Genomic DNA, 11,481 nt, shown 5'->3' with positions numbered 1-11,481 from the left:
GATTGTTCCAGCTTTGGCCATTGGGAACTCTGTCAGATTAGCTCCTGTGTCTGTGATATCCCCCATCCTTTTTTTTTCTTTTTGAGCATTTCCTTACTTTCTGGCACACGATGCTCCAGGTTCATGTTGTATTTTCCCTTTCTCAGCACCAGAATCAGCCATTTCTCTAAGGAGCATGGTTCCTTTTACTGAAGGGTGGTGTTTAGAAACTAAGATCTGGGCACTGGATGTGCTCATTGCTATTGAGGTGTCACTGTTTCTAGGCCCTTTCATCAGACAGAGGTAGGAAAAAAAAATACATATATATATATATATATATATATACACACACACACACACAAAATGTGATTTTAGGCAAGATGCATAATGGCTCTAAACCTCAGTTTCCACCTCTGCAAAATGGGGATGGTGATAATAGTACCTACTTCACGGAGCCACTGTGAAATAAAGTATGTAAGGTTGACACAGTGCCTGGTCCATAAGAAATTGCAGAAAATGGTGGCTTTTATTGTGAGAGCTGCATAGCCAAAACACGGGAGCCCTTGTGAGGTGGTGAGGCCTCTGTTTCTTGAGGATTTAAGGAACTCGGAAAGTCCAGGAATGGGACTTCCCTGCACTGAGTAAAGACCAAACGGCCTCTCTGCTTCTTCCAGTGCTGAATCTGCACGGAGATAGCCAAGGTTGGCACCAGGTTGGCAAAGCAGAGGAAACAAGCGCTCCTCATTCAACCTGCCCTGGCACATCTGGCTGACACCGGAGTCTGGGCTAGGCTGCTGGGAGCTGGCGGGGGCAGGGGGTGGCTCTCTTTGGGGCCGTGCTGCCGGGCAGAGAGGCAGGCTGCACAGGGTCCCATGGGGTCTACTTCAGGAAGTATATCCAGGCAAGCCATCTTGGGGGAGCCCCTCTCTCAGTGGTACCTCTGCCCAGTAGGCTGTGCCCTGGCATCTGGCCTTGGCCAAGGACCCAGGGCCCTGCCCCTGCTTGCTGCAGGAGACGGAGGGAGGTGGGGGTGCTATTGGGCAGGACAGGAGATGGGTGGGCATGTCTGGGGCAGGGGTTTTGGCCCCTGAGGCTGTCTGCTCAGCCAGTGTCCAAGCCGTGGGCTTCCAGGAGCTCATCTCAAAGGCTTCCCGCCCAGTGCCAAGCCCCTTCTGCAGTGACTGAGGGGATCCTGCTATTCTCCGCCCCCCCAAAAGTTCCCAAACTCTGAACGTATTGTTTAGAAGACTTTATCCTGAAATGAATTGAGAAAGAAACTTATTCAATTGTTCATTTTTAGGGCACAGTGAGGTTTCAGGGTGAGCCAGGAGCCAAGCTTCAGCCCCAGCAGGCGCTTACCTCCGGGGCAGCCAGCATGGAGCCCACAGCACAGAGATATTCACCTTTCTTTGTTCATTCTCTCCCTCTCTCCTCTCTCTCCCTCTCTCCCTCTTTGTGCTTTTTTTTTTTTAATATAGTTTAACTTATTGCAGTCTATTTATTTTATTAAATTTTATTTATTTTGGGCTTCCCTGGTGGCGCAGTGGTTGGGAGTCCGCCTGCCGATGCGGGGGACACGGGTTCGTGCCCCGGTCCGGGAAGATCCCACATGCCGCGGAGCGGCTGGGCCCGTGAGCCATGGCCGCTGAGCCTGCGCGTCCGGAGCCTGTGCTCCACAACGAGAGAGGCCACAACAGTGAGAGGCCCGCGTACCGCCAAAAAAAAATATATATATATATATATATGTTTATTTTATTTATTTATTTTTGGCTGCATTGGGTCTTCGTTGCTGCGCGCGGGCTTTCTCCAGTTGTAACGAGCGGGGGCTACTCTTCATTGCAGTGTGCGGGCTTCTCATTGTGGTGGTTTCTCTTGTTGTGGAGCACGGGCTCTAGGCATGCAGGCTTCAGTAGTTGTGGCTCGCGGGCTCTAGAGCGCAGGCTCTGTAGTTGTGGCGCACGGGCTTAGTTGCTCCGCGGCATGTGAGATCTTCCCGGACCAGGGCTTGAACCCGTGTCCCCTGCATTAGCAGGCAGATTCTTAACCACTGCGCCACCAGGGAAGCCCTACTGCAGTCTGTTTAGAGTTAATTTTGTTACAGTTTATTTTTTGGCCACACCACGTGGCTTGTGGGATCTTAGTTCCCCAACCAGGGATCGAACCCGGGCCCCCAGTAGTGGAAGTGCAGAGTCCTAACCACTGGACTGCCAGGGAAGTCCCCTTCTGTGCTTCGTTCTAATCCCCTTCATTCTCCTCTCTCTCATTTGTGTCTCCTGTGGGCCAGGTGGGCTCAGACAGCCTCCTCTTACCCTAATTGGTGAGACAGACAAGTGAACAGATGCAGTGCGGGGGCTACCAGACAGTTTTGAGAGTAGGGCAGGATGTGGGGCAGCAGGAACTCTCCTACTCTGCTGGCAGTGTGTAAACTGGCACAACTACTTTGGAAAACAATTTGGCTGCATCTGCTAACGCCGAGTACATGCCCACCCTATGACCCAGTAATTTCACTTCTTTCTTTGTTGTTTTTAAATATATATATATGTTTGTTTGTTTATTTATTTATTTTGGCTGCGCCAGGTCTTAGTTGCGGCACGTGGGATCTTCGTTACGGTGTGCGGGATCTTTTTTTTTTTAAGTTGCAGCCTGCGGGATCTTTTTTAGTTGCGGCATGTGGGATCTAGTTCCCTGACCAGGGATCAAACCTGGGCCCCCTGCATTGGGAGCACAGAGTCTTACCCACTGGACCACCAGGGAAGTCCCTTGCTTCTTTCTTTGCATATACGCCCAACAGAAATCTGTACACACGTGCCCCCCAAAACACGAACTATTTAAAATGTTCTTAGCAGTACTGTTCATTAACTGGCAAAAATACTGGAAATTACCCAGATGCTTATCAATGGTGAAATGGATAAATTCTGGTCTAGTCACACATGGGAATGCTATGAGTATTACCGTTCACATTGGAATAGTAATGAGAATAAACCATCGGCAACTATGCGTAGAGAGAGAAGCCAGACGCAAAAGGGGACTTCTTAGATAATTGTTTTTGCATAAAGTACAGAAACAGACAAAACTAATTGAGGGGTAGAGGTCAGGGTGGAGATGCCCTGCGGCAGGACTAGTAACTTATGGGGGAGGAGTCTGATGATGCTGTTTATACAGGCTGTTCATTTGGGGACAATCCATTCAGCTAACCACTCAAGATCTGTGTACTTTATACCTGTGAGTAAACTTCAACAGAAACTTAACCCTGGTGGGAGGAACCCTGGGGCTGTGGGTGGGCAAATAAGGGAGCAGCCAGCTCTTACAAGGGATCAGGGCAGGCTTCCTGGAGGTGGTGTCACCCAAGCTACAACTTGAAAAGCTGAAATGGAGGTGGCAGGACAAGGACACAGCAGAGCAGAGATACCCAGGATTTGCCCTCCTCTGGGAACCAGCGGCTTGAGGAGAAGCTGTTTCCTGTCAGGAAGAGAGAAGGAGTCAGTGGCTTGAGTCCTTGACCTGACCTTGACTTTGGCCTGCTCCTGATTTGCTTCCATGTGAGAGGGTCCAAGGATCATTCTTGCTCCAGTATTCTTTCTGGGTTTACACGGAGGCTCAGCTTCTGATTCCAACAGAGCTTAGCTGTGATTCAGAACCTCCCAGGATTAGGAATCTATGTGGCTGGAAAATGATCCTTTCTGCAGATGAAGGAAGTTTGGTAAGAAAGGCCTTTGGAATTTGAAAGTTCATCATGGAGGCAGGAGTGGCAGGACCTGGACCTGAAATCCTTTGAGCACCTGCTGTGGGCCCGGGACAGACAGACACTCTGCCATCCAGTGACTCCAAAGATTTCCACAGCCACCTAACTCTGCAGGGCAATGGAAAGATGGGAGGAAATGCTTTATAAACTGTGAAGTGCAGTACACTTGGACAAGACCTAAAACACTTCAACACGTCACTGAATGGTTGAGCAGCCCGTGTGCGTGGTGTGGGTAGTTTGGGGCTGGGGCATGGTGTTGAAAGTAAACCTGAAGGATGCCACCCATGAACCTGTTATTAGAGCAATGATAAAATACCAGGTACCGGGCTTCCCTGGTGGCGCAGTGGTTAAGAATCCGCCTGCCAATGCAGGGGGACGTGGGTTCAAGCCCTGGTCTGGGAAGATCTCACATGCCGCGGAGCAACAAAGCCCGTGCACCACAACTACTGAGCCTGCGGTCTACAGCCCATGAGCCACAGCTACTGAGCCTGCGTGCCACAACTACCGAAGCCTGCGCACCTAGAGCCCGAGCTCCGCAACACGAGAGGAGACGCAATGAGAAGCCTACGCACCGCAACGAAACAGTAGCCCCTGCTTGCCGCAACTGGAGAAAGCCCTCGCACAGCCATGAAGATCCAACGCAGCCAAAAATAAATAAATAAATAAATGTATTAAAAAAAAAAAATACCAGGTGCCATTTACTGACCACTTACCAAGCCCTGGGGTAAGTCCTGTATGTCCATCTTCATGTTAAGGGGGTATTGTTGATTCCATTTTACAGAGAAGACTGACACTCAAAGAGAAAGGCACGGGGGACTTCCCTGGTGGTCCAGTGGCTAAGATTCCGCACTTCCACTGCAGGGGGCGTGGGTTTGATCCCTGGTCAGGGAACTAAAATCCCACATGCTGCGAGGTGCGGCCAAAAAAAAAAAAAAAAAAAAAATCCTTTAAAAAAGAAAAGGGAGAGAAAGGCACCATGTGAGTCCAGAAACGAGAACCCCATGCAGTCTCACTGCCCTGTCCATCTTTCTAGTTGGTCTTTAGACTACAAGCTCGTTCCAGCCTCGGGGCTTTTGCCCTGGCTGCTCACTCCTTCTGGCATGTTCTCCCTTCAGATATTCAGGTCTGGCCCCTTCTTGTTATTCAGAACTTGGCTCAAATGCCACCTCCTCAGGACCCCTTCCATAATCACCGTGGCATACGTGGTCTCCCTACCTCCCCTCTTGCCACTCTGGGATTCCTTGTTTATTTATCTATTGACCTGTTGACTGTCACTGCCCCATTGGACTGTGAGCTCCACCAGGGCAGGGACCCCGGCTGTGGCCACAGTGCCGCATGCAGCGCCTGGCACAGAGGAGACACTCAGCAAATGTTTGTTGAGGGGCTTAAGGGGATTCGAACCCAGCTCCACGTGACTCCTGAGCCTGAGGTCTCTGTGTCCCCTCGCACCTGCTCCTCCCCTCGGTTCCCACACCACACCCCTGCTAGGAGCCACATGGTGGCAGTGGGGCAGGGGGTGAGCACACGTGTCCTCAGGCTGCGGATGAGGCTGCCCTGGGCGCCAGGAGACCAGCTCAGCCACTGTTGCTGCCCTGACCTGGATTTGAACCTGGGCTCAGCTCTCACTTCCTGTCCCTGAGTGATCCTTCCCCATTCCAGGGTCCTTCTCTCTGGGCCTCAAGTATCCGCCCAAGATTATATTTCTGACACTCCTCAGAGGAAGAACAAAAAGAAATGGGCCAAAACTGCAGCAGGAAGGACTCTGATTAGACATAAAGTAGAACTTCTGAGCTGTGGGAACTGTAACAAACACCTGGGCGGGTGGAGGAAGTGGAGTTATGGAATCTCCTCCCCTGAGCAGCGTGAAGAACAGGATGAACAGTCATCTGCTGGGCTGGGGTGCAGGAGTACGGACAAGATGAATTTTGGAAGCCACTCTCAAGCTCTTGGCTCACGTGCTGCCTTGAGGGCCAGGGACCTGGTCAGCAAGGAGAGAAGGGGTCAGCTGTTAGGCCCACCCGGCATTGGTGTGGGTGTGGGAGAAGGTGGAGAAAGAGGCTGAAGCGGGCAGAGGCTGTGCTTGTTTATTTAAATCAGGCAATAAGGACTCGGGAAATTTTAAGGTGCTTTAGAGTTTCCAAAGCAGGGTGTGGGGAAGTGAGCACTGGAGCTGGAGTCAGGCAGACCTGGCTTTGAGTCCGGTTTTACCACTTATAAGCCATGATGCTCTAGGCAAGTTACTTCCCATTTTTGATCAATTCCCTCCCCTGTTAAATTGGAATGATAATGCAGATTAAAGGAGGTGACAGTTTGAAAAAGGACTTGACAAAAAGCATTATGATATATGGCAGACTGGGCAAGTTTTATTATGATAACAATTATGGTGGTTTTGTTTTCAGTTCAAATTATGCGCCATGCATAAGGTCATTTCATCCTAACATCATTTCATCCTAACAATAACCTAATTTTTTTTTTTTTTTTTTTTTTGGTCATGTTCCGTGAACCCGGGTCCTTGGCAGTGAGAGTGCAGAGTCCTAACCACTGGACCGCCAGGGAATTCCCACAATAACCCTATTGTTGTCACACATTCTACAGAGTGAATGAGGCTCAGAGTGGTGACATGACTTGTCCAAGGTCACATAACCAGCTGGAACCTGACTCAGGACTTAAATCCCGTATGATTTTAGTCCAGTATCCTGCACCCTCCCCCTGCTGCCTATGATTGACTGAGAAGGTACTTTACAAATTGTAAAATGATGAATATCATCATCATCATTTTTTTAAAAAAGTGATTGCTGTTCATTAACTAGTTTCCTCTAGAGCAGGAGTCCCCAGCCCCTGGGCCATGGACTAGTACCGGTCTGTGGCCTACTAGAAACTGGGCCACACAGCAGGAGGTGAGCGGCAGGCCAGCGAGCGAAGCTTCATCTGTATTTACAGCCCTCCGCATCGCTCGTGTTACCGCCTGAGCTCCACCTTCTGTCAGATCAGCGGCGGCATTAGATTCTCATAGGAGCGTGAACCCTACTATGAACTGCGCAGGCGAGGGATCTAGGTTGTGCGCTTCTTATGAGAATCTAACGCCTGATGATCCGAGGTGGAGCTGAGGCAGTGATGCTAGCGCTGGGGAGCGGCTGCAAATACAGATTATCATTAGCTGAGAGGTTTGACTGCACAGAGACCATAATAAATCAATTGCTTGCAGACTCATATCAAAACCCTATCAGTGGGCTTCGCTGGTGGCGCAGTGGTTGAGAGTTCGCCTGCTAATGCAGGGGACACGGGCTTGAGCCCTGGTCTGGGAAGATCCCACATGCCACGGAGCAACTAGGCCCGTGAGCCACAACTACTGAGCCTGCGCGTCTGGAGCCTGTGCTCCGCAACAGTGTGAGGCCCGCGCACCGCGATGAAGAGTGGCCCCCGCTTGCCACAACTCGAGAAAGCCCTTGCACAAAAACGAAGACCCAACACAGCCAAAAATAAAAATAAATAAAAGAAGGCTCAACATTTAAAAAACAAAAACAAAACAAAACACCCTATCAGTGAGTGGCAAGTGACAATTAAGCTGCATCTTACCTAGTAGACTGGACATAAGCAACACACTTCGGGTGTCACTGTATCGCATCACCCCCAAGATGGGACCATCTAGTTGCAGGAAAATAAGCTCAGGGCTCCCACTGATTTTGCATTATGGTGAGTTGTATAATTATTTCATTTTATATTACAATGTAATAATAATAGAAATAAAGTGAACAATAAATATAATGCACTTGAATCATCCAGAAACCATCTCCCGCCACCCGCCATCCCCCTCCGTCTGTGGAAAAATTGTCTTCCACGTAACCGGTCCCTGGTGCCAAAAAAGGTTAGGACCGCTGCTCTAGAGGGAGCAGAGTACTTCTCAGTCCTGCCACTAGAGGGCAGCAGAGCCCCGGACTGGGACCCAGAGGTCCTGAGGGTGGTGCCCTGCCCATTTCTCACATCCTTGGGTCTTGAGCCCTCTTGATGCTTAGCTGTGTGCTGGAGGGTAGGAGCACAGAGCAGCGGGCTGGCCAGGGGGCAAGAGATGGCACAGCCTTTGGGAAATAGGAGCACATGCCCAGTCCTGACTTCAGTTCTGAGAGGAAAACGTCTGACAAGCAAGATGGCGGTTGGTTGTGACACCCTCCTCCAGGAAGCCCCCCGCTGACTCCCGGGCTGGGTCAGGAGCCCTCTTCGTGCTCCCATAGCCCTGGAATCCACGGCATCGGCATCACAGGGTACGTCACCTTCTCTATGCTCCCTTTGGACGGCCGGCACCTTGAGGGCCGTGCACTCTGACTCCTTCAGGGGTCCCAGCATGGGCCGAGCTCTCAGGGGTGCTTAAGGCTTATTGAATACATGTATGTGGGCAGCGGGTGTCTGAGCTGGGTTCAGAGCCCCTTCCTTCTGAGACTGCCCCGAAGGTGGAGCGAAGGGGAAGGGAGAATTCCTAAGACTGAAAGATGCTTATCTCCAGAGGCTCCGGAGACCACCCACTTGGCCCTGGGATGTCTGAATCTTTATGCCAAGGTCTTGGCTGCACAATGCGACCATAAAATCACCCCCACCAGGTACTAAATGTTGTTTGTCATTTCATCCACGTTGTTTATCTCCTTAACCCCTGTGACAACCTTCCAAACAGGTTCTATATATACCTTCCAGATCTTTCAAAGGAGGAAACAGAGGCTCAGAGAGAGGAAGTGAGGTCACACAGCAAATAAGAAGCAGAGCCTCTTTAAACCCAGACCCACCCGACCCAGGGCCTACTCCCTGAAGTCCTTTGCTCTAACAACCACCCTCTCCCAGCTCTGCAGCGGTTCCCAACTCAGGAAGCCCATGCATGTCCGCCAGTCACCACGGTGCTCACAGCAGCCCTGCAAGGTGGGCAGATGGGGATGGGAAGCATGGGGCAGTGTCGTACCACGGTTCACTCAGACGGTTGCTCAGGAGCAGCCCTTCCCAGCTCTGCGTTCAGTGATGTCAGGCTGGTGCTGGAAATGAGCCATGCTGGGCGTATTTACGCTACTGAAACCAGCTGCCCCCCATCCCTGTCACCACCCGACGTCAGAGCTTGTTAATCCTTCACCAGCACACCCCTGGATGAATAGGAGCCCACCGAGCCTCAGAGAGAAGTGAAGATACTGAGATGCTCACAGGCCATCTCTGCTTCCCAGCCAGGCTTCAGCCCCTCTGCCTGGCTCCCCCGGAGCCTCTGCCCTCCCTCTTTGCTCACATCCTGCCTGGGTGTGGGAATGATGCAGTTTCAGCAGCTGCGCCCCTGATCCTATTATCCCCTCCAGGGCGTGACAAGTGCCTGTGACTGGCCCTGCTGGGCCTCCTGCCCCTCCCTCCTCCTGCCTGTGGACTGGGGGTGCTCCTGGCCCCCCCCCGGTAAATCTTGTGCCCAGCGGGTAGTGGGATGCCTCGAACCCGACTTTGATATCCCTCAAGCTGTGACCCGCCAAAGAAGAGTGACACCAAATGGTGTCACATCCACCTTGCCTCAATGCCTGTCTACACCTGCCCCCCGCAGGGTGGGGTGAAGCAAGGCTTTGCGAAGGCAGGGGTGGACATGTGCTGGAAGGCTGTATTTCTCGGCTGAGGTAGTGGCTGGTGGCACTGGTCACTCAGGGCCCCAGTGGCACCCTGGCCACTCAGCCCTACAGCCACTCGGGCTGCTGGGGGTGGTTTTGGGGTCCAAGCGTGCAGTCAGTGCACCTGGAGGTGAGGACATGTGAACGGGCTCGGGGAGGAGCATAGGGAAGGAAGGGGGGCCCACATCCCCTTTTCCCAAACAGGTGCCTCCCTACTGGACACCCCCACCGAGTCTGCTGGTTTCCAGGAAAAGGCCGACGCAATCGCTGAGTCAACGGATTGAGGCTGGTATCACCCTAGCAGCTCTACGAGATGAACCTGTTGCTTCCAGGGCCCAGCAGGGCCTGCCCAGGATCCCCGGACCTGGCCAGGTTCCCGCTACCCACCCTGCACCATTGTTCCTACCTGGCAACCAGCCCTGCCTCTCTCGCTCTCCTTCTCTCCTGCCCCAACCTCTAGCCCAAACATCACGTCATGCCCCGAACCAGCCTCTCTCCAACTTCCCAGATGCCAGACTTGCTCGCTCTGCAGTAGGAGGGGGTGTCAGGAGACCTGGGTGTGAATTCCGGGACCACACGTACCGGCTCTGTAACCTTGGGCAAGTCCTTTTACCTCTCTGAGCCTCAGTTTCCTCACTGATGAGATGCAGGTTGTCACCCCACTGGGCCTTACTGTTCAAAGGATAGAAGGGGCCCAGAGGGTGCCGGCAGGCAAGAGGTGTTCAGGGAATTAATGGCTTTTACAGACTCTCCTCCAGCATGACCTGTTTTCCCAGGGCCTGTGGGGGAGAAGGGAGCTGTGGAATCTTCTGCTCGCCCACCTCACATCCATCAGCATCAATCGTCGTGCTCATCATACAGCTCCCTGGTTCACTGGTGAAATGGGTTCGAGCTTCCCACCTGAGTCTCCCACCTGAGCCGGCTCTGAGTTCCTGGCATTAGCAGAGCCTGAGGTGTGGGCAGGGAATGGACACGGCCAGAGGCCACCATCTGGGCGAGGTCAGGACTTGGAAGAATCCAGCCTGTCCAAGAGGAGAGCGGACAAGACTGCCTTGTGGGGGGATTCGGAGGGGAGGCCTGGTCCTCTCCGGGGCAGCTCCAGGTGATGGCCCCCGGCCAAGGAGCCCATGCTGTAGGCTTAGTGCCCACACCCTGGTTCTGGTGTAGCACGGCACCCCTGCTCCAGACAGCGTCTTCTTGTTTTTTTTGGGTTTGGGAGGAATTAGTGAAGTTGTTCTGTAATTAGCAGTGTGGTGGGCACCATCCAGGACTCGCAAGGGGGGCTGGGAAAGAAGGGGAGAGAGCCTGGGGACCAGGATTGCTCAACAAATGACCGGTGAAGTGGGAAGAGTGGGAAGGGAGTGGTGGATTGAGTAGAGTGAATCAGTGAATGAATAAGTGAGTGAGTGAATTAATGAATAAGCTAGTGCCTAAATAATATTAGCAAACACTTAGGTAGCTCTCGCTACATGCCTGGCGTTGTTCTAAGCCCTTTCCTTGTCTGTACTAACTCAGTCATCACAAAAGTAAGCTGTCTTACTACCTCCATTTCATGGAGGCACAGAGAAGTTAAGTAACTTACCCCCAGTCATACAGATGGTAAGTGACTGAGTTGGGATTGAACCCCTACAGGCTGGCTCCAGAGTCTCCCGATACCAAATGGGAGCACAGCCCCAGGACTAGGAGGAGAGTTCATAGCTGAGTGGTGGGAAGCTGGATTTTGCAGTCTGGACCTTGAGACTTCAGACTTCACATTATTTCGTAGGTCGTTCATTCATTCATTCCACATATCTGCTGGCCACTCACTCACTCACTCATCCATTCACTGAGTGCTAGCTCTGGGAAAAGGAGGGGTGAGAATTATGTTTCTGTTCTGCCCTGGCAAAATGTGTCCTTCAGGGCTCAGCTCAGGTGCCACCTCCTCCAGGAAGCCTTCTCTGATATCCTCTGCAGAGGCTCCTGGGCTTCCCTCAGTATTATCTTCCCCCTGCGCCTGCTTCCCTCTCTAGTAGGGCAGTGCTTTAGTCTCTGAATTCTTGGTATACCTTGGGTGCTCAATAAAAGCTTGATGAAGCAACTTGTTGCTGCTGGGCCTCCTCCTGGGTACTGCCAGCACCCTGCTCTCTGCTGCTTCCTCTCCTCACT

This window comes from Pseudorca crassidens, chromosome 2 (genome assembly GCF_039906515.1).
Source record: "Pseudorca crassidens isolate mPseCra1 chromosome 2, mPseCra1.hap1, whole genome shotgun sequence".
NCBI lineage: Eukaryota > Metazoa > Chordata > Mammalia > Artiodactyla > Delphinidae > Pseudorca > Pseudorca crassidens.
This window is presented reverse-complemented; position numbering follows the sequence as displayed.